The sequence below is a fragment of the Ambystoma mexicanum genome, chromosome 12 (assembly GCF_040938575.1).
Source record: "Ambystoma mexicanum isolate Mex_15411 chromosome 12, UKY_AmexF1_1, whole genome shotgun sequence".
Classification (NCBI taxonomy): Eukaryota; Metazoa; Chordata; class Amphibia; order Caudata; family Ambystomatidae; genus Ambystoma; species Ambystoma mexicanum.
Window position 1 is genome coordinate 174,420,966 of NC_090936.1, and position 25,032 is coordinate 174,445,997.

General features: G+C 47.7%; 1 protein-coding gene across 1 annotated transcript in view; it reads left to right on the forward strand.

Moving 5' to 3' along the window:
• Positions 1-25,032, forward strand: part of POLR3B (RNA polymerase III subunit B) — a 1,940,302-nt gene that overhangs the window by 970,317 nt on the left and 944,953 nt on the right. The window lies entirely within an intron of this gene.

A 25,032-nucleotide genomic window follows, 5' to 3' on the forward strand; every position in this document is an offset into this window, starting at 1 on the left:
GGAAAAAAGCCAAAAACCTTACCCGAGTCCCCGGCGGGGGGCGAAGGCAGCTTCTCAGCCGTGGGGAGGCTCGGAGCAGGGATGGTCCCGCTTCGAGCCTCATTGGCTGAGGGGCTGCCACGCCCCCCTCTGGGTACAATGGCCGTGGAATCCTGGCCGAGGGATTCCCGGCCGGGTAATGCCTCGGTGAGGGACCATCAGAATGGTTGTTTCATTCTAATTGCGCCCTCGCCAGGTACTAAAAAAAACATAATCACAATGTACGCCAGTGGTTTGTTTTTTGTCTGCAAATGCACAAGTTGTTCACTGCTTATTTGTAGGGCTGGTCTGTCTTCTTCGATTTTATAGAGAACACCCTAATCTCTTGTGGAAAGTGTCCCTTTGCAAACAGGGTTGTTTAAAGTTATGCTTCTCAAGAAGTGGAGGATTGCCTAATGTCTCAAGCCTTCAAATGGCTTGTAAGTTTAGACTTCCTTCTAAGGGGATTATGGTGGCTGTTGGAAATCATTATGGTGAGGGGGTCTAGTGTATGAAGAAAAGGCTGTGTGAATCTAGCGTCATCATCACTGCCTCTCCGTGTAAACTATCCTCATATGGCCAGGGAAAGGCAGCGGCTACCTGATCCTGACTCTGGGGAAGGACCATATGGGTGGCGACAACCATCATGGGAGGGAGGTGGATTCGCTAGCTGGAACATGGCATCCCTCTTTCCACTCGGGGTATGACACCAACCCCTTAATTTCCCAATCCTGTATGCCATACTGTAATAAATGCCCTTGTTGTAGAATGACTGAGACGAAGACAAGCACTCGAGCAATGCAGAGCACTTAAGCATGGAAGCCAGAAATGCGCTCTAGTTGTTGGAAGGATTCAATAGGTGCTGGGACGTTTAAAAACACCAAGTGTCAAGAAACATGAAGGACCACTACTCCCGAGACAGGTCGGGAAACTGAAAAGGAGCAAGTTGCAGCAGGGAGTAAGGAATCTCCTGGAGGTGCCGTCACAAGAGGCTCGAAAGCTAGAGGTTTGCCACATAGAGGCAGAGAGCAAAAGGAAGCTGTGAAACAAAGGCTGAGACATCACGGGTACCGGCGAGCTGACCGACCGCCTGCAAGAGGAAGAAGTGAGCCGCTGGGAGAATTACAGACCATGTGGAACGCCAAAGCAGCCAGGAGAGACCGGTGAACCCCGAAAGGGGAGTTGGGATGCCAGGGCGCTTTATGGCGTACACCACACACCATTTTATTTATTTATTTGTTTGCTTGTTGGGCGCTTATACAGCAAGTAAAATACTGTTTCAAAGCGCCCACAAGGCGAAGGGAGGGAAGAAGTGAGTGAAACACATTACAAAAAACAATATTTAAGAGCAGTGGAAGGAAAAAGGACGAACCTACTATACTCTGTGAGTATTCAGTACGTGCAAGTGCAGCAAGGAAGAGGGCAGAGGGGGTAAGTGCTGGGTAGTCCGAGCTCATGGGTGAGCCACAGATGAAGTGCTAGGATTGTTGAGTGCCACAGGCCTGAAGCTGAATATAATTACATGAATTGGGTGAACCCAAGCAGGGGAACTGGGACACTCCAAGTCAATTGTTGAATGAAACAAGTGAAAGCAGGTCGAGGACCCAATGGTTGAGTGAAGAAAATATAAAAGCGTGGCACTGTTACAATTAAGAAAGTCCTAGCAGGAGAGTACACTAGGAAAACTGATTGCAAGTCTGGGACCTGCACCCAAATGTGTTAAGACAAGTGTTTGAAAGCAAAGGAGTAGAGTGTACCAGACTGACAGGGCAGGGTCTGGGACTCACTCTCATGCTTGCCAAGAATCTGCATACAAACTGAGGCGATCAGGAAGAGGGGGTCGCCTTCTTGAGTGTGTGAAATCCAGGGGAAGGGAGTAATTCCCTCTAATATTGTTGGAAAACTCTGAGGAGCCAACAGAAGAGAAATAACTTCTTTGCATTGTGAAAGTGAGAAAGAGATCAAGGGAAGAACCATACCCTTTGCAACTGTGAATTGTAAAGAGCCTTGGGGAAGGGCATCATCTTCTGACACTTGTGGAACTTTAGTTGTTTATTTGTTTTTGCATATTTTGGAACTTTATGTTGGAACTTTGGAAAAGAGCTGCAAATGACCAGTTGAAAGACTATTTCCCTTTTCACTTTATCTTGAGGTTAGCGTGTAAGGGTCGAGTTAGGATTTGGTGTTACGCTCACTTGGACCCCACAGGGGTGTCGATCGGACCCGGACAGCTGCAGTCTCCGTCAACGTGATGCGTAGTGCAGAGATGACTGTCTGGACTGGCCCGCCTATTTTCCTTATGTTTGTAAAAGATGAGCTCTCCATCCTGCGTGTCTTGCAGGGGCACGTAGATACCAGTTACTTCAGTGGTTTGAAGGCGTTGGAAGAGTTCCGGTAAGCATTGACTGTTAAGTCCCAAGCGGGATTGGTAAGTATCAAGTTCAAAGAGTTCAATATGCCCGATGTTCACTCTTGTCCCCTTCCTTCCTTAAAGGGATAGTCCAGTAAAGACATTTATTTTAAAAATAGATAGGCAACATTAAAAAAATAATACTAGCACTTTTTTTTAAAAAACTTCCTATGTAAAATTTTGAGCTATTCAAGCTCAAAATTCGCAAAAGCAAGCACATGGGCGCATCCATTTTGTGAAATGGATGCCCGCCTGTGCTGGCTTTTGCTTTTGCGGCACTAATGATGGAAAAGCCAGCCAGCTGTAGTAAACAAAAGCTACCGCTGGGTGGCTTTTCCTTCATTGGTGCTGTACGCGGAGGACGGGGACCGGAGACGAGAGCAGGAAAGCTGCAGCTGAATCTCGGTAAGTGCTATTTATTTTAAAAAAAATAAGCACTAGCTGCGTTTTTTTTTCTAAGTTTTCCGGGCTGGAGGAGCCCGGAAAACTTTGAAATAAAACCGCAGCTTTAAAAACGTTGTTTTCAAACACAACCGTGTTGTGTTTCTGCCTGCTGTGGCTATCACTTTGGGTCTCCGGTGCTCCGCCAGGGGAGCACCGGAGACCCAAAGTGAAAGCCAAGGCAGGCAGAAACACAACACGGTTGTGTTTACATGCCGCTGTGTTTCTGCCTACAGCTGATTTCCCATTTGAGGCTCTTGGGCTCCCCACGGGGGGCCCGAGAGCCCCAAATGGGAAAGCAGATTTAGGCAGAAACACAACTGCGTTGTGTTTCTGCCTGCCTTGGCTTTCACTTTGGGAGCACCGGAGACCCAAAGTGATAGCCACAGCAGGCAGAAACACAACGCGGTTGTGTTTGAAAACGCTGCGGTTTTTCTTTCGGAGTTTCTGAGCCGGAGGAGCCTGAGAAACTTGGAAAGAAAAACTGCAGCGTTTTCAAACACAATGTTGTATTTATGTTTGCGGTCGCTTCAAAAGCGCCCGCAAACATAAATACAACGTTTTTAAAGCTGCGGTTTTATTTCTAAGTTTTCCGGGCTCCTCCAGCCCGGAAAACTTAGAAAAAAACATGCAGCTAGTGCTTATTTTAAAAAAAATAATAAATAGCACTTACCGAGATTCAGCTGCAGCTTTCCTGCTCTGGTCTCCGGTCCCCGTCCTCTGCGTACAGCACCAATGAAGGAAAAGCCACCCAGCGGTAGCTTTTGTTTACTACAGCTGGCTGGCTTTTCCCTCATTAGTGCCGCAAAAGCCAGCACAGGCGGGCATCCATTTCACAAAATGGATGCGCCCATGTGCTTGCTTTTGCAAATTTTGAGCTTGAATAGCTCAAAATTTTACATAGGAAGTTTAAAAAAAAAAGTGCTAGTATTATTTTTTTAATGTTGCCTATCTATTTTTAAAATACACATTTTTACTGGACTATCCCTTTAAGTTGCAACTGAGTTCGTGAGAAGAAGGTCTCGTAGCTGCTGCTGGCGTTCAGGTAAGAGTCTGTGTTACCCAACGCTGTCCGGTAACTATTGCATGCGTTAACGTGTTGTTTTTCTCCCTCTTTACAGATGCGGCATATGAAGATATGGAGAATAATACCGCCGGTGGTAAATCAGGTAAGTCTATGGTGGAAAGAGTTATTTGTTGTTTCCCTTGGCTCACCTTGTTATTCTTGTGCCCCTAGGTGCCGGAGTACGGCGAAGAAATGATGGAGACATTGCCGGATCGAAAGATGCTGTGAGAACTGGTGAGTATGGCGCCGTGCTGGAGCTGGCGAAGCGACGCGTGCAGGACTGATGTACTTTCCAGGTCAGGAGATGAAATGGATCCGGAATCAGGTGAGGAATTTGAAATAAGTTAGTTTTCTAACCTTGTACTTTTCTTCCTCTTTATTCTAGGAGCTCCGGATTCAAGGCGGGCGTGGCAGAAGACTGGATGCTGGCTGCAGGCACGCGGGCATGGCATAAGATTGGATGCTGGCTGTAGGCACGGTGAGAGTCACGCTGCTGGATGCAGAATAATACGAAGCATGTGCTGCTGTTCGGGCGTGGTTTAAATAGCCTCCAAAGTAGTCCCAGGAAAGTAGTTCTCCAGGACCACACCCGAGTAAAAAATAGTCCCTGTAGTAAAATAGTCCCATCCAGGCCTCACGTTGGCTTGGATTTATTTGCAGCAGGGTCTGCATGAGGTAAGTAATGTCTATGAGCCTGGCGCCTATGGCGCCAGGACTGATTTTCATTATGAGCCTGGTGCCTACGGCGCCAGGATTGAACCCAGACAGCCCCTAGCTGGGGCTGCTGGGGTTTTTGTAAATGTCTGGATGCCTGCTCCCAGGGCTGATGGGCTTGATCCGGATGCCCGGGGGTAGGCATCATGACATTTGGACACAGGACGGAGAACTTTACTTTGGACATTCTGCCATAGACATCCTTTAGTTTCGTTGAGGCAGCGAAACCCCTCTTAGAGTTAGGGCGAGATAGGACTTTCTCCAGCCCTCTTTTTAATTTAATAAAAGTCCTTGCCAACTACCACAATGCCCTTGTGTCTGAGTCTTACTCCTGGTTCCTTACAGCTGGTACAAATTATTCTTAGTACCCCAGAAGTCTTAAAAATGATAATTTTGAATGGATTGTGTCCTCCCACATATTCCTTATCTTTGATATTTCCAATATCTCAGCTTTGCAGCCACAGAAATAAAATGTCAGCTGGGGGCGCTGAGCGTCGGTGCCTGTCAACTCGATGTCCCTCGGAGGCCTCCGTCTCGATGTCGATGTCACTGCACGTATATTTAGCATGCGCAGCACCCGTTGGCCTCAGTTCCGTTTTTCCGCGCTTTCAGCTTCGGATGCGTAACGCCTCGTTCCTGACAGGAATATCTGCGAAAATCTTCTTCGAATTTCTTTGAAATCTCATCTTCATCTCGAGTTTTGATACAAAATGGCTTCGTCTTCCGCATCATCCACTCCTCGATCCGGCTTCAAGATGTGCCGTGACTGTGGTGCAAAGATGTCCATGACAGACCCTCACAGGATCTGCCTGTTGTGCTTGGGGTCAAATCATCCATCTTCGGAGTGCAAGGACTGCCTGTCAATGACGGCCAAAGCATTGAGAGAACGAAGAGGGTAGCTAGCGGCAGGTAATCCCCAAAAATCCCCTTCTACTCCATCTAAACAAAATACCTGTGATGAGTCGAGGATGACTTCTCCTCATCAAAAAAGGTCCAAACGCTCCAGTTCACAAAGTGTTCTCACTATTCGTCGACTTCCAGACATGGGAAGAAAAGGCGCCATGGGTCACCATCATTCTCGCCGTCCAGTTCACCCGAACGGGTCGTTTGCCCCACCAAATCCAGTTCACTGACCAGTGGGAGGAGTCTAAACTCCAAATGTTAAGGGTCTTCGAGAATGCGGCCTTGCCCCCCTCGAATACACCAAAAGGCGATGCTCCAGTGGAAAGACCTTGGAAGCACAAGAGCCGTGCGTCTTCAGACCCGGCCGCCAAGTCTCCTCGAGAGCGATCCCATCCCCGAGTCGAGAAGAAGTCTTCTCAAAGACTAAGATATCGACATCCAAGGAGTCCATTATGTTAGGACCGAATGGTGCGTCATTGGCGCCGATTCCAGTGGAGAAGCCATCAACGCTTCGAGTGCCGACCTCCTCAACTCCACAAGTGTCGATTCCATCGACACAATCGTCAAAGCCATCAACGCTTCTGTCGAAACAATCGGCTCCTATTTCAACTAACATAATGTGAACTTAATTTGAAAAAACATACACTCCTCTACCACGTTTAGACTTCAAGTCTCTCTCTTCAATTTATGAAGAGGCAGAGGAGTCCTCTGATGAAGAAAGACCCCCTGGACTACAATATGGGACACCAACAGTACCTGAGGCACTCATAGCAGAGGACTCTTGCATGAAGAATTTACAAGAGTGCCTTCATGAGGCTAGTGGGATTGACACCTCTCCTGAAGTTGGATTTGGAAGGGCAGACCCTGCAGACCACGCTGAGGTAACGGACAGCTAAAGTCAAGGGTCATGGAACACATGGGATGGTCGAGACTGTCAGGTTCCTTATCCTGTTGGTGTGGAATGTCCCAGCTTCCCTCCTCCTCCTCCTCACCTGTGTAATCCGTGTCTTCTTCCACTGGGCTCAGAGATCGGCGGGATCTGTAGTCCTTTTCTTTTTTCATTGGTAGCTTGTGTCTCGCATGGGAGGAAACCACAGTGAAGGCTATTTAAGAGCACTTCCCTGTGACCCCTTTCCCGGGAGGGACAATAAGGGGAAAAAGCCAGTTGTGGCAAAAAAAACCTCTGACCGGTGTGCAGCAGAACTCCGAACAGAAAATGGGCTCTAACTGTAGAGTATGGCGAGTAGTCAGAAATGGAATCTGGATGGTTCAAATCCACAAACGTACCCAAAAGGTAGAGGTACTGGGAGCGGGAGGTACTCCGTCGGATATGCCAAAGGGTTGGCGGGAATAAGGAGGAGGAGTAGAATTGAGCCAGGGGAAAAAGGAAAGCGGAAGCACCGCTCGTAACGAAAGGCCTGTATAGTGCAAGGCAGCGTACGGAAAGGCTGACAAAGAGAAAAGAAGTTCAAGCGGACAAGATAGGAGTGAAGAAAAGGTAGACTCCGAGGGAACCCAGAGCGAACAAGCGTAGCGCAACAGCGGCAGCAAAGGAAGCAGCTGACCGAAAGGTTGCAACGCAAGGACTATACGCAGGAGTGTGTCTAAAGTAGGACTACGTGCATCCGGGTGGAAAAAGAACTAGACTGCTGGGTGCACGTAGACCATAAGACTTGGCGGAAATCGGGAAGTGCGGAGACACAGACGGGGCCACAGGCACCAGTGTCCAATGCGGCGCATGACAGAGTCCCACACCTCACAAACATATTGGACAATGGGCCACGGAAAGATCCTATTGTCTCTTCTCACCAAGTCTTGCGAAAGGGGATGGCTTCTAATTGGGAGGCACCAGAGGTTATCCCAGCTGTGAATAAAAAGCTGATAGCCAAGTACAGAGTCTCCAGCTCTGATCCTTTTTACCTCTCTAAAAACTGAACTCCAGAAAGCCATGTAGTGCAGGTAGCCACTTTCACAGACAGACAAAATGCCTACCCCACCATACCCCAGAATAGAGATGACAAAAGGTATGACGTCATGGCCAAAAAGGATTTTTCAGCTGGCACTATGGCTTTAAAGTCAGCCAATGCAACGTGCACGCTAGCGAGAGTCACACACACCCTTTGGGAGTGCATTTCTATGGTGGCTGACCATATCCCCAACGGGGAGGAGCGAGACCTTTTCCTTAACATTGTCAAGGATGGGAAAGACGCAATATGCGAGTCATTCCAGACTGGTCTCAACCCTGTTGACAGTATCAGCGTAGCTATGGCAGCCAGTACAGTGATACGCAGATTTGCTTGGTTGCAAAAGTCAGGGTTTGCCCCAGACGTGCAATCCAGGCTTCTCAACATGCCCTTTGATGGCACACATTTATTTGGAAATAAAGCTGATGAGAGTTTGGAGAAGCTACAAACTTTCAAGGCAGCGGCAAACTCTCTTGGAGCCGCAATAAGACAAACTCCAAACTGCCCCACAGGTACGCCCTGGAGTGGTAGGTCCTTTTGCCATTATTCCACATTTGGAAGGTTTAGAGGGTAACCCGCTCAAAGAGAACAAAGACGATTCCCCTGTGGTTGACGGGGAAGAAGTACTAAGACCGCAACAGCAGGGGCTGCCTTACCTTCAGCCACTGCGTCAGCCACTCCAAAACCTCTGAGGTCTTCGTTCACAAGACTGCAGTAAGGAGGCAGGTTGTCAGAGGAACAATGAAGAATAGGAAGAATGGCAGGTTATTATTTCAGATGCTTGGGCATTGGAAACAGTTGCCCAAAGTTACTGCCTACCTTTCCTGCAACAACCTCAGTCATCCACCAGGGAACAACTCTTTGAAGGTTCCAGATGGGCTCCTTATGCAGGGGATTTTAACCCTGCTAGAGAAAGGTGCTATAGAACCAGTACCTGTAGCGGAGAGGAACAAGGGTTGGTACTCCCCATATTTTCTAATTCCAAAGAAGGACATAGGATTGAGATCCATCTTGGATTTAAGAGACTTCAACAAGTTCCTCAGGAGGGACAAGTTCAAGATGGTAAACCTTCCTCAGATCCTTCAGGCCCTCCAGCTTCAGGATTGGATGGTATCATTGGACCCCCAAGATGCTTACTTTCATGTGCCGATCCATCACAAGCACAGACAGTACCTGAGGTTCGCCGTTGGCAATTCTCATGATCAGTTTCGGGTTCTGCCATTTGGGCTAAGCTCCGCCCAAGGGTTTTCACCAAGCTAATGGTGGTTGTGGTAGCGAGTCTCAGGAGAGGAGGGATTCACGTCTACCCCTACCTAGACTATTGGCTGATCAGGGCCAGTTCCCGGAACACGTCTTGGAACATCTCAGCTCCACCTGTCACTCCCTCCACAGGCTGGGCTTCTCCCTCAACTTCAAGAAGTCCCACATGATACGATCACAAAGACTCCAATTCATCGGAGCAGTCCTGGATGCATCCATGGGCAAAGCCTCGCCACCAGTGGTGAGGGCTCAAGACATTCTGCTGATGGTGACCAAATTCCAGAATGCCCAGCATCTACTGGCCTTCGGTTTTCTGAGGTTGCTCAGCCTTATGGCATTCTGCATTTTTCTGGTGCCAGAGGCTCGCCTGAGAATGAGATCTCTTCAATGGGATCTCAGGACCCAGTGGTCACAATTCTCAGGAAGGATGTCAGATCTCCTACATATCCCAGAAAGAGTCTAACTGGATCGTCAGTGGTGGGCCTGTCGGGAAAACATCTTGAAAGGAGAACTGTTTTGGCAGCCATGGCCGGAGATAACAGTAGTGACGAATGCCTCACTCAAAGGGTGGAGAGCCCATTCCAACGATTTGACGATCAGCGGTCGTTGGTCTCCATCTGAGTCCAAACTACATATCAACCTTTTAGAGCTGAGGGCAATCAGACTAGCGCTGAAGGCCTTCCTGCCATCTGTACGGGGAAGGAATGTCCTGATAATGACGGACAACACAGTGGCCATGTACTACCTCAACAAGAGAGGTGGTGTAGGGTCACTACCACTGTGCTGAGAAGCAATGCAGCTCTGGTTCTGGGCTCTACAAGAAGGAATCTCTCTATCTGCAGTTCACCTAGCCGGAGAGAAGAACATGACGGCAGACACTCTGAGCAGGCAGAGCACAGTCTCCCACGAGTGGAAACTAGCTCAGAAAGTCCTTCAGGAGATCCTCACCCTTTGGGGAACCCCTCAAGTGGATCTGTTCACGACCAGTGTCAACCGGAAGTGCGAACTGTACTGCTCCAAGGAATTTCCCCTAATGTGATCTCTAGGAGACGCGTTCATAGTGGACTGGGAGTTTCCACCCATGTACGCGTTTCCTCCAGTCCCCGTCATTCCTCACGTCATCAGGAGGTTGAGAAAGTTTGAGAAACACATGATCCTAGTTGCCCTGGTTTAGGCCCGAAGGACGTGGTAACCGAACCTTCTGCACATGTCCATCTGCCCTCCAATACGTCTTCCACTAAGAGAGGACCTTATCTCGCGAGAGGAGGGTCGGTTTCTCCATCCAGAGGTCAAAACACTCAGTCTTCATGCATGGTTTCTGAGAGGCTGAGGAACAAGGGTTGCAACCTCCTGGTGACGTAATGGAGATATAGCTTTCGGCCAGAGCGCCAGCAACAAAATCTTTGTACCGTTGCCATTGGAACAAGTTCTGCAACTGGTGCAGAGACAAGAATGTAGACCCTTTTCTGTGCGGAACACCTGAGGTGTTATCCTTTCTACTATCCTTAGCCAATCGGGGACTCCAGGTTGGAACTATTAGGGGCTATTTGGCGGCGCTATCCATCTGTAAGTGCTTGTCAGGGTAATGTTCATATTTCCAGATTCCACTGGTGACACCATTTCACCAACGTGTGTCCCCCCCCCCCCATCTCCTTTCCAGGTTCCAATTTGGGACATTAATATGATACTAACATTTCTAATGTGTGCAACCTTTTAACCTTTACACTCGTGTCCTTTAAGGGTGTTCACTTTTAAAACCATTCTCTTGGTAGCTCTAACTTTAGCCTGTAGAGTGAGTGAATTGCAGGCACTTTCATCCAAGCCACCCTTTACTATCTTCCATAAGGTTATGGTTGTTCTGAGGGTTAAGCCTTCATTCTTACCCCAAATCCTTTCTGATTTTCACATAGGGCAGAACTTTGTTTTGCCTTCTTTCTATCCCCCACCTCATCCTGGCAAGGAGGAGGAGAGGTTACATAGGTTGGACCCTCAAAGAGCTCTGAGCTTTTATATATATATATATATATATATATATATATATATAGGCTTTCAAAACTTTGCATTGATGATCAGCTTTTCATTGACTATAAGGGCCACAAACTGGGTCAGGCTGTTAAAAAACAGACCTTATCCAAGTGGATCATTCTGGCAGTTTCGGAATGTTAGACTGGCAGGCAAGGATCCTCCTGAAGGATTAAAGGTCCATTCCACCTGGAGCATGGCTACCTCTGCAGCCCTGCAAAGGGGTGTACCGATAAAAAGTATTTGTTATGCAGCAACGTGGTCTACTATTCACACGTTCACAAAACATTACTGCCTGGAGTCTTCCCTCGGTCAGGATGGGAGTTTTGGAAAAGCAGTCCTGCATTCTGTTCATGAAAACCATTAAAAACTAAATTCTTACTCCCTCCACCTAATACTGCTTTGGGGGTCTACAAAAGATGAGGAATATGTGGGAGGACACAATCCATTCAAAGAACAATTTACTTACCCCTGGGAACGTTCTTTCACTGGATGTTCCTCCCACGTTTTCCTCATCGCCCACCGAACCTACCCCTCAGGAGAATTTCCCATGCTATTACAGCTTTCGCTCCTTCAAAGTTGAGTACGGTCATTCCTGTGGTTATGCAGGAAGTTCTACTAAAAGAAAAACAGAACTGAAGCCAATGGGCTCTGTGCATGCTATATAGGCCTTCGATGACATCATCCTCGAGTCGGAGGCCCTCGACCGACATTGAGTCGAATGCATCGACGCACAGCGACCTCTGCCACATTTTTCTTTTCAGAAGCAGCTGAAGCTGGATATTGAATATCAAAGATGAGGAATAAGTGGAAGGAACATCCAGTCAATAGAACGCTACTAGCGGTAAGTAACTTGTTCTTCCATGCTAATCTTGCTACTGCCGTGCCCCACAGGAATTGCGATGCCAATGACCACATTTTATTAAAGGAGGTTCTGCCATGCCAAATAGGTATATTGGGAAAGTAAAATAAGAGCTTCAGCACCAAAATCATTTTCAGAAGGGACAAGCAACCATACAATGAAAGGGGTAATCTTGCCCAGAGAGCAATTTTCCCAGCTAGGACTGCAAGATAGTCAGCAAGATTGTCGTGGTACATGGATCTAGTATTTATATATTTATTTTTTGTGCATTTGTAAGGCGCTTGTACAGCAAGTATTTGTTTCAAAGCGCCCACGGGGCAAAGGGAGGGAACATGGGACAAAGGCAATAGAATACAATGAGATTTCTATCTCTTTGTTTTGGTGATTTCTGTTCAAGTGCCACACACTTCATATTCAGGGCCTAAATGCCCCTTCAAAATGCAGGAAGCTAGACACTCTCTTGAGGCGCTACCAACCAGACTTGTCGGTGCTCCAAGAGACCCATATGTGTCAAGTTGATCAAATTAAGCTTTGACTGCAACAATATCCGGTGGTGATACAGGCAAATGCATAGAGTAAGGTTGCAGGGGTGTTGATTGCAATACAAATAGCCCCACATATTAAGGTGCTGCGGAGAAAAATACATAAGGAGGGGCGCTATGTTTTTATTATACTTTCCATCCGCCTTATGAAGGCTTGAATATATGCACCGAACACAAGTCAGGAAGGTTTTATAAAATCAACCATCACATTATTGGAAGCCTTTGGGGAGGGGGAAATCATTTTCATTGGGGATTTAAGTCTGGCGTGAGACCCTACTTGGGACCATAGCGCGGTCACTTACTCCCCGAAATCGGTGCCTTCCAAGACCTTAAAACAAAAATGTACAAGCTTAACTCTGGTGGATGTGTGGCCATCAATCCATGGGCAGGACAGAGGATACACATTTTATTCACATGTCCACCGGACATTTTCTCGAATTGATGACGACTGGGCCACAAAGCCACTCTTGGGGTTGATCACACAAATTTCTTGTCTGGAGATTTCACTGTGGGACCCATGCGCCTCTTATTTTCAAGCTGAAAGTGGCTTGGGCAATACAGAGGGTTTGGGCCTGGCAGTTCCCATCTGAACTCAAGGGAGATGATGAAGGCATGATCAAAGAGTTTTTCGAGTTGAATCCGCAAGTAGATACCTCAGCAAATGTAACGTGGGATGCGTACAAAGCAACACTTCGCAGATCTCTTATATCAGAAGTTGCATATAGACGCAAACAAAGATTAGCTTTAGAATCGGGATTGGAGTTAGAATAAAACAAATAATTAAAAAAATTGAAACAAATTCTGGTCCCTCAATCCAAAGGGTATATAGAACGGTGGCGGGTATATTAAATTTACTTCAAGCAATTAAAACTGAAAAGTACCTATTGTATCTTGGGCAAAAATATTATGTAAAAGCAAATAGTGCAGATCGTCTGCTAACCAGACAATTACACCAAGAAATTGCTTCTCAACCGTGCAATCCATCCAGTCTTCCTCTTGGGAGTCACTTATAGAAACGCCACATATTATTTTGGAATTCCACACCTTCTATTCTGATTTAAATCGGTCAGATTGTCTGGACCAAGGATGTCTGGTGGCATACTTAAAAACAATTGACCTTCCCCAAATTGTCATGATGCCCGCTCCCGGGGACCCGGTTCAAGCCCTGCGTCCCCGAAAGCAGACATCCAGTCCCCAAGGAAAGACCCAGCAACCCCATATAGGGGCCCTTTGGACAGGGACAGTGTCCTGGCGCCTATGGCGCCAGGCTCATAAAAGACATCAGTCCTGGCGTCATAGGCGCCAGGCTCATTATGGGAGTGCTTGGGTGCACTTACCTGATGCAGACCATGCTGCAGGATCCCGGCCTCCTTGAGGCCTGAAAGGAACTACTTAACCTGTGGGACTAATTTACCATCCGGGCGTGGTTGGGGAAGGATACATACCTGATTGGAGGAAGGATACATACCTGGAACTTCTTCCAAGGCTATTTAAACCCCACCCGAACAGCCACACGTGCTTCGCGTTGTTCTGCATCTAGCAGCTGGACGCTCACCGTGTCTGCTCCTGCATCCTGACTTCTGCCACGCCTGCCAGCATCCTGGATCACCTGCAAAGGAAGAGAAGAAGAGAACATAAGAAGGAAAAGTCCTTACCTGCTAAACCCGCATCACGGAGACATCTCGCCGACAATCCTGAAAAGGAAGACTTTTATTTAAAAGCTCATCGCGTCGATCGCTGCAGCGCCGCATTCCACTCACCTTTACAGGGCGCCTCCATGTTCAGCAGCAATCATCTGGATTTGCAGTCACGCCCCAGCGCCTAGGGAGAAAAAGGCAAGAACAAAAGGTGAGAGAGAGAAGGGAATAAGGAAAGCTAAATCTCCATGTTAAGACTTACCTGTTGATTCATTCCCTTTTCATTTCGGGTCTGCGCCGCATCCTGGCATTTCCGGACCCCGGCCCCTAAGGGGAAAAAGAGACATCAGCGTTAATGAGCGAATGAAAAGACATTACCAAAAAACGCTCATTTAAAGACTTACCTGACTTCTACAAGGATTTCACCTCTCATCTCGGGTCGGTGCCTGTTCCCCGGCATTCCGTACCCCGGCCCCTATGGGGAAAAAGACACTAGCATTAGTACATTAATGCATGGACACAAGGGGAACCTCTTATCAAAAAACTTACCTGGAAGCCAAGGAAGTTTGGTTCTCACCAATCCGAAAATCCAGTGAAGTAACTGGATACCAACGCGCCCCTGCATCAGAAGCAGGATGGAGAGCTCTCGTCCTTCCAGACCCTAAGGTGAGACGCTACGGGGAATCACAGAAGGGTTTCGAGGAGGGTGAGAGGGGAAAGTGGGAGGCCGATTGCATTACCCCGCAGACAGTTAATCCCCTATTTTCGCCTACAGAAGGATACTTCTGCGAGCCAGACAAGCCAGATTTGGGGGCCCAGTCCAGTCCGTCTTCCGAACCCTGCGCATCACCTTAGAAGAGGTGACAGCAGCGCAAACCAGGCCAGCGCCTCCGTGGGAGTCAGGTGAGCGTTACACAAATAACATCGGAAGATCGGGAGAGCCTGGAAGGGACATTACTTAGGGTCATAAATTCCCTCCCCCTGAATAAATCTCCTGGCCCGGACGGTTTTCAGCGCCCAATTTTATAAGACATACCGGAGGTTTTTGACCATGAAATTAGTAAATCTCTACAATTCATTCGCTAACCCAGGCCATATCTCCTCCACAATGGAAGAGGCAAAAATAGTTCTATTTCCAAAACCTGTGAAAGACCCTATCAGATGTGGCTCCTATTGCCCTATAGCCCTTAGAAATATTGATGCAAAAATATACTGTAAGATTTTGGCGAATAGGCTTGAAAACCTACTTCCCGCAATTATACATCCAGATCAATCTGGTTTTATAAAATATAGGCAAACCTATGATAACATTAGAAGAACTTGGCACATTTGGGCAAAAGTAGGGAAAAAGGGCATACCCGCCGCTTTAGTCTTCCTTGACGCCAAAAAGGCTTTTGATAGGGTCAAGTGGGGGTTTCTTTTCTTAACACTAATGAACATGGGCTTTGGTCTGAAGTTTATAGGGAAAATGGAAGTAAATTATAAAAAAACGATGGCCCGCCTTCTAATTAACAGACAACATTCCCCACCTATTATACTTAAGAGTGACAAAACAGGGGTGCCCGTTGTCACCGTTGATTTATGCCACCTCCCTAGAGCCATTCTTCACAAAAGTACACTAAATTATTGACATATCTGGGACATTATTTAGCAGGATTCCGCATAAAATTATGGCATATGCAGACGATAGGTTGTTGTTTGGTGCGGTGGCAGGTTTAAAAATCAATAATGCTAAATCTGAAATATTAAACCTTTCTCTTTCATCTGAGGTAGTACAGGTACTTCGTCTGCAAACACAATTTGGCTGGGCACAAAATAGCATTAAACTCTTAGATGTCATAGTAACTCTGGAATTATCCTCCACTATTGAAAGAATTAGCGGGTCAATTGAGTAAATGAGGCCCTTTGACGATCTCTTGGCTAGGTCGCATAAATAAGATAAAAATGGTAACTCTCCCTAAATTGCTCTTTGTTTCAAGCTCTGCCAGTTCGTATATCATCCCCCTTCTTTAAAAAGCTACAGAGAATGATATCTACATTTGTCTGGAATAATACATCCCCAAGGGTAGCGTATGATGTCTTAACCGCACCTACGAACAAGTAAGGACTAGGTCTTCCAAATATGGAAAAATGTTATCAAGCCACACAACTTCGAATTGTAAAGGATTGGTGGGTGAAGGAATTGGAGAAAAGGTGGGTGCAAATGGATCAGGCGATAGGAGGATTACAACTAGGAGAACCTACGGCTCCCTAAAAGGGACTGCCCCCACAATATCCACAATAGTCTGATTACAAGCCTAGTTAAAGATGTGTGGGATGTAGCGGCCAAAAGATACCAATTTATAACATTCCCTTCACCTTTCATAGCGCTATTTTATAATCCTCAATTCACCCTGTGCCTAGATCCAAGGGCATTCAGTAAGTGGAAACAGGTAGGTTGTACGAGACTGTGAGGTATGTTTCATGGCACAGATATTAAGTCCCTTAATCAATGCAAAATAGAATTCGGATTAAATTAATTCAATTGCTTCCAGTATTTCCAGGTCCGCCACTGGATACTGGCCCCCCCCGAACAGACAGGCGGCGATGAGAGAGTTCACTTGTTTTGAAAAATGTGTCAACTGTAATCCAGGGAATATGTCACTAATCTGAAATATATATATATATATATATATATATATATATATATATATATATATATATATATATATATATATATAATCATGGCTAAGGTTCCTTCTGCTACTTCCCCATGCTACAGATCTTGATGGCAGCTGGCTCTTGGGGAACGTATATCTCAATCTGAATGGGAGGGGCTTTGGACAGATATTCCCAAACTCACTCGCTCAATTCAAGTAACGGAATTCTGGTATAAGCTACTAGTGCAATGGCATTATACGCCGGCCCGATTACACAAGATGAGACCAACAGTCTTGTTGCAGTGCTGGAGGCAATGTGGTTTAATAGGGGCATATTTGGTGGAGTTGTCCGAAACTGCAGGGTTATTGGACAGAAATTGGGGATATATTGTCGCAAATATTTGGTGTATTGAAACCCAGTTTGCTTAAATCTAATCTGTTGTTATTTCTTTAGTTAACAATTTGAAAAAGCTTGAGACAGAAATTTAAAACTTATGTAATGATGCAACTCGCAGCTTTATTAGGAATAGCACAGAAATGGAAATCTAAAGACCCTGCGCACTTTGCAGAAAGGATTTCTGTGGTATGGAACTAAGTTGCACTTGAAGGGATTACATACATTATTCAGGGGAATCAGTTAACATTCTCATATGACTGGGTGGAAGTACTTCCATTTTTACACAGTGACTATAATCGATACTGCTCCCAGCATCTTTAAATCCTCGGCATTCATTGACTTTGATTTTGTCCAGATGTTTCTTTTTTCTCGTAGTGTACCATGCAAGAGACAGAGGGGGTAGAGGGGAGGGTGCCATTGTTGATTCGAAGGGGGGAGAGGAAGGGGAGGATTACTGTTTGTTTTTAAGTAATGACAATACATGTTTTTTTTTTCAAGAATACAATAATGAACCGGAAAGAGGTGGTCCTACTAGGCCTTGTGAGCATTCCGATCAGGGGCAGAGGGGGGGGGGGGGAGGGAAGAGATATATAAAGTGCTAAGGAAATTCCCCGGTTGGGGGGTTGGGGGGGTGCCAGGGAGTAAGTTGCCGGGTACCAGTAAGGTGCTAGGCAGAGGTCACATAGTAAATAATGGTCATCTGCCAATACAAAGTGCAGTCCTTTGAGGGAACACAGGCCAGTGGAAGCCAAATGGCAAGTGCTTGGAGCGGGAGGGGCTGCAGGCGATTGGGAGGATGACCATGACCCAGGAGGACACCTAAGGGCCAAGGCCACCAATCTCAGGGACTGAGGGGTTTAGCACGAGAAGGGGAGGGGGAAGGAGGAGGTGAAGAGGAAAGTATTGAGGTGCTTGTGGAATTTGAGAAGATCCGTCTCAAGATGGAGAGGGATGAGGGAGGCTGTTTTAGAGGAGGGAGCCAGCCGAGGAAAGAGATTGGCCTCCAGCTCTCTGCTTAGAGAAGCGCTTGACTCACAGAGAATTGGAGCCGGAGAAACGTAAGGACCTGGAGGGAGAGTATTTGGTGAGAGCAGAATGTAGATAGTTTGGTCCCTGGCCCCAGACATCCGTATGGATGATGCAGAGGGATTTGAATTTGATCCTTGGAGCAACAGGGAGCAGTGTAGCTATTTTAGGGCTGAAGAGATACTCTCCCTGGCTTTGAGGTCAAGGATAAGTCTTGCAGCCCTAATCTGGAGGGGGTGGAGAGAGTAAGAGGGTAGATTAAGGAAGAGGGTGTTGCAGTAGTCCAGCCTACAGAGTACCAGGCCTCTAGAGACATTGCACTTCTGGGGAAAGGTGAGGAAAGGAAGGATGCTCTGAGCAGGTGGGGTTGGAAATGGGCCTTCTTGGCAAGGTCCAGGATGTGAGGGAGGAAATAAAGAGAAGGGTTGAAGATGACTCAGAGGTTTCTGGCTTCAGAAGAAGGAGGCGGGGGGGAGCCAATAAAAGGTGGCCAGAGAGAAGGAAGGAAGGAAGGAAGGAAGGTGGGAGCTGTTAGGCGGAAACCTGTGCAGTTTCCTCTGGGACCACTGCAAAAGATTTAGGACTACAGTTGTTTGGCAGTAAACCCACTTGGTAGCAGTCTGTACCACACAGATTCACTTGGTAGCTGTGGCTGAGCAGTCAGACTTCCCTCAAGAAGAGTTAGGCAGTATGTGGAGTATACAAAATAGGGCAATTTACACAGTAGGACAAGCAAACACGGAACAAGGCTTCGGTGTAAAGATATATAGTTAATTATTTATAAAACACATCTATGAAAAACACTCGGGCACTAATACGGTAAACACTTCAAGCACAATTACTATAAGAAAAATCAATCCCCCTAACAATAGTTCGACAAGTCTAGGTTCAACGGCACCACTTATTTGCAGACAGAGGTGAATGCTTTAACCTAGATGGAACTCTAGTATTCGTTAGGACGGGAGAGAAAGGCAGGGTATGAAATCAACTCGGTACCAACACTTTTACGAACAAATGCAAGGCAAGTAAGGCAGGGTTGAGTCGGTTCAGCAGGGCTCGACCGGAGGTGTCGTCGTTGCAAGTCGGCTCAGCTTTACCCTCGTCGGATTCTTAGGTCTTGTGGCGACTTCTGAAGATCCAGTCCCAAAAGCCATGCTTTTATGCAGAAAACCCCCATTCATTCAGCCTAGCTGTCACTCAAAACACGCTAAGTGGTGAGCGGGGTGGCTCACCACTTGGGCCAGTCACACCAGAGTGCGACTTGAGTTGGCAAGGCAACTCAGTCCAGGGTGCCTAAACCCCCTCCCACACCCCGGTGGTACCCAGACAGAATGGCACCACTTTGGAGGGCCTCTGTGTAGAGGCCTGCCAAAAGTGGAACAAAGGGCTCAACCTTTGGTTTAGGAGTCACAGAGACGAACACAGACGCCATTTTAAAAGCCGAGTTCTGGCAGAAAATACCAACCGATAGATTTATTTAAGATAAATAAACCGGTGGTATGTTAGAGATTAACGAGGAAAAGTATTAACCCCCAACAATGGGAAGAATCCCACAGGGTTATATTCGGGGTCTAATATAACAAGTAGTTTCCACTGCCACTAGCCAAAACTCGACGAGGGGGGACGGGACAGTGCCCCCTCGAATAACAGACCCAGGAGTAATCGAATTACCCCTTCTAGTACGTCCACAATAGGATGGTTTGTACTAGTTCTGTTAGTAAATTTAGGTCTAGTAAAGCCAATGGTGACTTCACATGCCCTGAGAGGCAGTAATCAGTCCCCGGTAATGGAGTCTATGATGGAGGTCCGCTAGGACGCCCCAGTGCTACGGCACAGAGGGTGCGGTGTAACACACATACAAAAACATATGAGACCCTATGGAGTAAAAGACCCCATAGCCCATAGAACACATTGACATTCAAAGGAATTACACACATTCACGCCCAAGAGTGGGAGAAAAAGAGTCTCACTCTTGGCAGGATGGAAAAAAAAACTCCAGAAATCCAGCAAAGCTGATGGGGGACTCACTAGGTTAGGAAATTCAGCCTTAACAGAGAATTCTCCCTAACAGGAACAGGAATCCCGATAGGAAGGATCTCAATCTTGCTGGCAATGAGGCAGGGATCGTTGGAAGCACACCAGGGCTGGATAGCAAAAAGGAGGTCCGGAATGGTAGAGGAAGTAGGAAGCGGGTCAGAGGGATGTTTGAAGAATAGTTGGCTGTCATCTGCATAACACTGGAAGTGGGGGGAGAAAGTAAAAATAAGCTAAGAAAGTGGAACAAGATAGACATTTAAGAGCCAGGGTGAGAGGTTAGAGCCCTGGGGAACGCCACAGGCAAATATAGAGGTGGGAAAGCAGAAAGAGCCCACGATCACTGGAGGGGGGGGGCGGTCAGTGAGGAAGGAGGTCAGCCAGTCCAGTGCAGTGCCTGCTCTGAGATACATAGGGTATCATAGAGTCTTTTTATGAGGATGGAGTGGTTGACCGTATCAAATGCAGAGAAGAGGTCGAGTAGAATGAGAACAGCAGGAGAGTTAGAGTGCAGAGATGCAAGCAGTTCTTCACAGGTGTTCAGGAGAGCAGTTTCCGTGGGTCAGGATGCTTAGAATTCATATTGATGGTCGTGTAGGCAACCAATCAGCTCAATGTGCTGAGTCAGTTGTGGGAGGACCAATTTCTCAGAGTTTCCCATGGAAGGGGATGATAGCTGGTGATAGCCGGGCATGAGGAGTCTGCAGAAAGCTTTTTGTAGGAGGGGGCGCACAAGAGATTGCTTCAGGGAAGAAGGGAAAGACCCAATAGCAGGGGAGTGATTGAAGAAATCAGCAAGTGCAGGGCAAGGGAGCCAATGTTGTCCTTAATAGTTCTGGAAGAACACGGGGCGACCTGTTTGGAGGAGACCCTCACAGAGCTGACAACCCTAGAGACCTTGTCCGATGTGATGGGAGAGAAGCAGCAGAGGGAGGATGGGAGGACAGAGTTGGCAGGGGGGTTTGGAGGGGGTAGGGGATAGGGGGGAGGAGAGAGTACTCGGGGTGTCCTGAATTTTTTGCAGTGACGTGGGTGGCCAGTGCAGTGCAGAGGGCCTGAGAGGCAAGAGGCGTGGTGTAGACTGCGGAGGGATTGGCTAGTTTCTTGCCGTTTTAAAGACTACAGCCGTGATGTTGGCAGCACCTGAGACGTGTGCCTGGATATCGGCTCTCTTCTTGGATCAAATGGAGAGACGATATCGCCTTTGGAGGAGGCGACAAGCCAGTTTGTCAGAGGATGAGCTTGAGGTCTGCCACTTTCGTTCTTCAGCTCTGCAGTTGCGCTTCAGGGCTTCAAGATCAGAGTTGTACCAAGTGTTATGCTTGGTGGCATGTTTCAGGCGAATCCTCATGACTGGGGCAGGTATATCGAAAGTGTTGGTGATGGAGAGGCGGAGATTGCTAAGAGCAGCATTAGAGGTAGTCTGCAGTGGGAGTAGAGGGTGGGATGAAGGTAGATGCGAAGGCAGCAGCTGACACTGGTTTCATCGGGCGAATGTCTCAGAACGAGGTTGGCAGAGCTGGGGGAGGTAAGGAGAGGGGGGCCGAGAGGGCCCAGGTGAGAGAATAGGAGGGGATGGTCTGACCAGGAGAGAGGGGTGGTGAGATGGTGGCAGAGCAGAATATCAGTGTGTATGAAAGCATCAAGGGTGTGTCCAGACGAGTAGGTAGGACCGACCAGAGGGGAGAATGGAGATGGAGATGGAGAGGGAGAGGGAGAGGGAGAGGGAGAGGGAGAGCGAGGTGCAAAGGTCATGGAAGAGAGTGGTAGCTGTGATTGAGGAGTCCAGGTGGATGTTGAAATCGCCAAGTAGGAGTCTAGAGGTAGATGACAGGAGAGAGGAGGAGAAATACACCCATTCTGAGAGGAGTGGTGTGATGGAGCCAGGTGATCAATGGATAGTGGCAATGGTCAAGGAGGAGGTAGCAGAGATGACCAGCTTGCAGACCAGGCTCTCGAAAGAGGAGTATGGCTGGGTGGATATAAGGGAAGAAAGGACCCACTCAGGTCACCCCCAGTGCCATCTCAGTTGGGGTATCGCTTAGAGGTGATTTTGTAGCCGTCAGGGAGAAGGGAGTCAAACAGTGACTGAGCTGGCCTTGCACCATGTCTCAGTGAGGGCGAGGATGTCGAGGTCCAGGTCTTCAAGGAGGAGGCAGATGCCAGCAGAGCGTTTGATTGCAATTGAATAGCGTATCCAGATGAAGCAGGTCTCTACCTTTTAAAGGTTTTCCGGTGGGGGGTATAGAGGCGTGGTACCCCAAACGGAGGATGAGGAGGGACAGAGAGAGAGGAAGGAGTACCACCAGGCGCAAAAAGGAAGTTGGTGAGAGAAGGCAGGCATCGGCCAAAGAGGAGGAGGAGGAGGAGGTTGGGTTGAGGACCCTCAGCCATGATAGCGCCATTGTGATAGACATTAATACTACATCTGGATGATAAGCCCAACAAGACTACTTCCCATCTAGTGACACCATTAGTAGGAGAGGATGCCACAGATGAAAGTGTCAATAATGTGAGGAGTCCAGAGATCTGGAGAGGAGACAGAAAAGAGGATATCAGTGACAATATGTCTGGAAGTTGTACTGACGTAGGTGTCAGCGATCTGCAGGCCAGGGTTAGTGGCCAAGAAATCTTTTTTAAACTTTTTCCTTCCAGAACTTGTGAGAGAAGGGGGATAGGTGATAGTATAGCAGATAGAATAGATAGGGGAGATGGTGAGTTGGGAGTGGCAGAGATACACAGGTTGAAGGATAGAGCAAGGGGCTGTACTGCACGGGCAGAAACTCCACTAAGCGACCTAGTAGCCAATCGAGAGAAAACAAATGCAGTGGGAACACAGAAGTGTAGACTTAGAAAGAACACAGCTAGATTCAAAATATTCAGAAAGGCACACAATGCAATGCAAAATGGTGGTGGGGAGATGGAAAAACACACCTAGAATCGAAATATTCAGAAAGGCACACAATGCAATGCAAGATGGGGGTGTGGAGATGGAAAAACACACCTAGAATCGAAATATTCAGAAAGGCACTCAATGCAGTATAGGGAAAGGTGGGGAGTGAGGCATAGCCAGAAGCCACAGAGGATGGCTTAGGGCCAAGTTAGGTACATAATTGTGAGTGAGTGAATAAACATTGGGTAGTTCCAGGCATAACTCGCTGGTAGTCTGGAAAGAAAACCGCTGCAGATGGGGTACAAGTTAGTGGAGTAGATGGCTGTAGGCTGGTCAACAGTTCCATGATGGTGAAGAGGTTGAAGGCAGCAGGCCCTCACAGCCCTTCGAAGGCCCACACTAGCTGAGACAGGGGCCTTGGTGTGGGCCTTGGTGGGGGAGGGGGGAAGGCGGCGTTCGCCTACCGGCTCCCGTGATTGGCCAGTGAAAAATGGAGCAACCGCCAATCACATCAGCGGACGAAGAGACTGGGCAGGCACACCAGTGCTCGTCTCAGGTGGCGGCCATCTTTCAGGGTTGGACTTCTGAAAACAAGTCCCAACTAGCCTTTGCAGAAAATGAACGTGCAGGCAATCAAGCTGCGCTGTGAAGCACAGCCACTGTAAAAGCTGGGCTGAATGAACACATTTCGACCCCCAAAAGAACGTTCACCGCTCGTAAAGAAAATTAGCCTGTTGCAAAGAATAAATAATGCCCAACAGAGGCTTATCCCTCGCAGTGAGTAGAGAGGCGCTGATCCTGCACCCCTGTGATGGGAAAGGGGTGCTGTTGTGTCGTCCGGGCTGGCGGCAGATGGTGTGAGGTGGAGGTGGAGACTTGTATTCCTAAGCATGTAATTGACTCTGCGGCCCATAGAAATCCCAATAAATTGCTTGGGGGATTGGGGGTGTGGGGGGGCGTGGGGCTGGTGTTGGCAGTAAAAGCAAACAGCTCGGATTTATACCAGTTTATGCAATATCCTGAATATTGAGCGAAAATCTTAATGTCTTCAAGAATGAAGAGCAAGTTCACCTCCAGGTCACGGACATACAGCAGGGCATCATCCGCATGTAAGGATATAACATCTGGGAGGCAAGAAATGCATAAGCCTCTGTGCCCATGCCTAGTCAGAATAAGCTTGGCTAGAGGTTCGAAGCATAATGTGAAAAGAAGAGGGGATAAAGGGCAGCCCTGTCTTGGGCCTCGACCCAACAGTGCCAAGGGCGACAGAACTCCATTGACTCTTTATCCTGGCCAGGGGCTAATATAAAACAACTCAACACATTTAATAAAGAAGGGCCCCAACCGGTATGAGTGCAATACAGAAATCAAAAATGCCCAGGAGACCGAATCAAACTCTTTTTCTGCATCTAAAGTTGCTGCTTCTGCGTTGACTTGAGGTTATTTTGCAAAAGAATACCAAATAGACTCCTCAAGTTCAGGGCCGTAGATCTAGAGGGGACAAAACACTCTTGGTCTGGGTGTACCAGGTGTGGCATCAGAGGCAACAATCTGCTTGCCAAGATTTTTTTTTTTTTTAAACTTTTATTTTTATTCAGCTTGGTAGAACAGATACAGGTGAGCAACAAGAGCATGTAAAATCAAACAACTTAATACAACACAGTCTCATAGAACAGGTCGAGGGGCTCGACTCGCCAGCAATGGGGAGTAGCAGGACAGTGCAAGACCCGGTAAGGGGCCATTCAGGGGAGGGCTGGGGGTCAACAAGAGGAAGGCACTGGGGATGTAGGACCTGAGTCAGTGTCGGGGGGAGACATAAATAATCGGAACTTCAACCAGATGTCTCTGGGCCTAGAGCAGGCGGGCTGATGTACCGCCCAAGATTCCTCCGTATCGGAAGCCCAAGTGACCGCTCTAAGCCACTTTGCATGTGTCGGAATGGTAGGTCGAAGCCAGCAGAGTAGTATCGCCCGAACAGCCAGAAGCATACAGAGGCCAGCCAGTCTCCTAGAATCTTGGTGGAGGTCGGGAAAGTCATGGAACAAGCATTTCATTGGGCTAGGGGGGATAGGGTGGTCGAGTATCGACGAGACAGTGGAGCAAACAGCGTCCCAAAATTGGGTGAGGCGGGGGCATGACCATATCATGTGAAAGTAGCCAGCTCCATCAAAGCCACATCTAGGACATCTAGGGGAGGAATTATT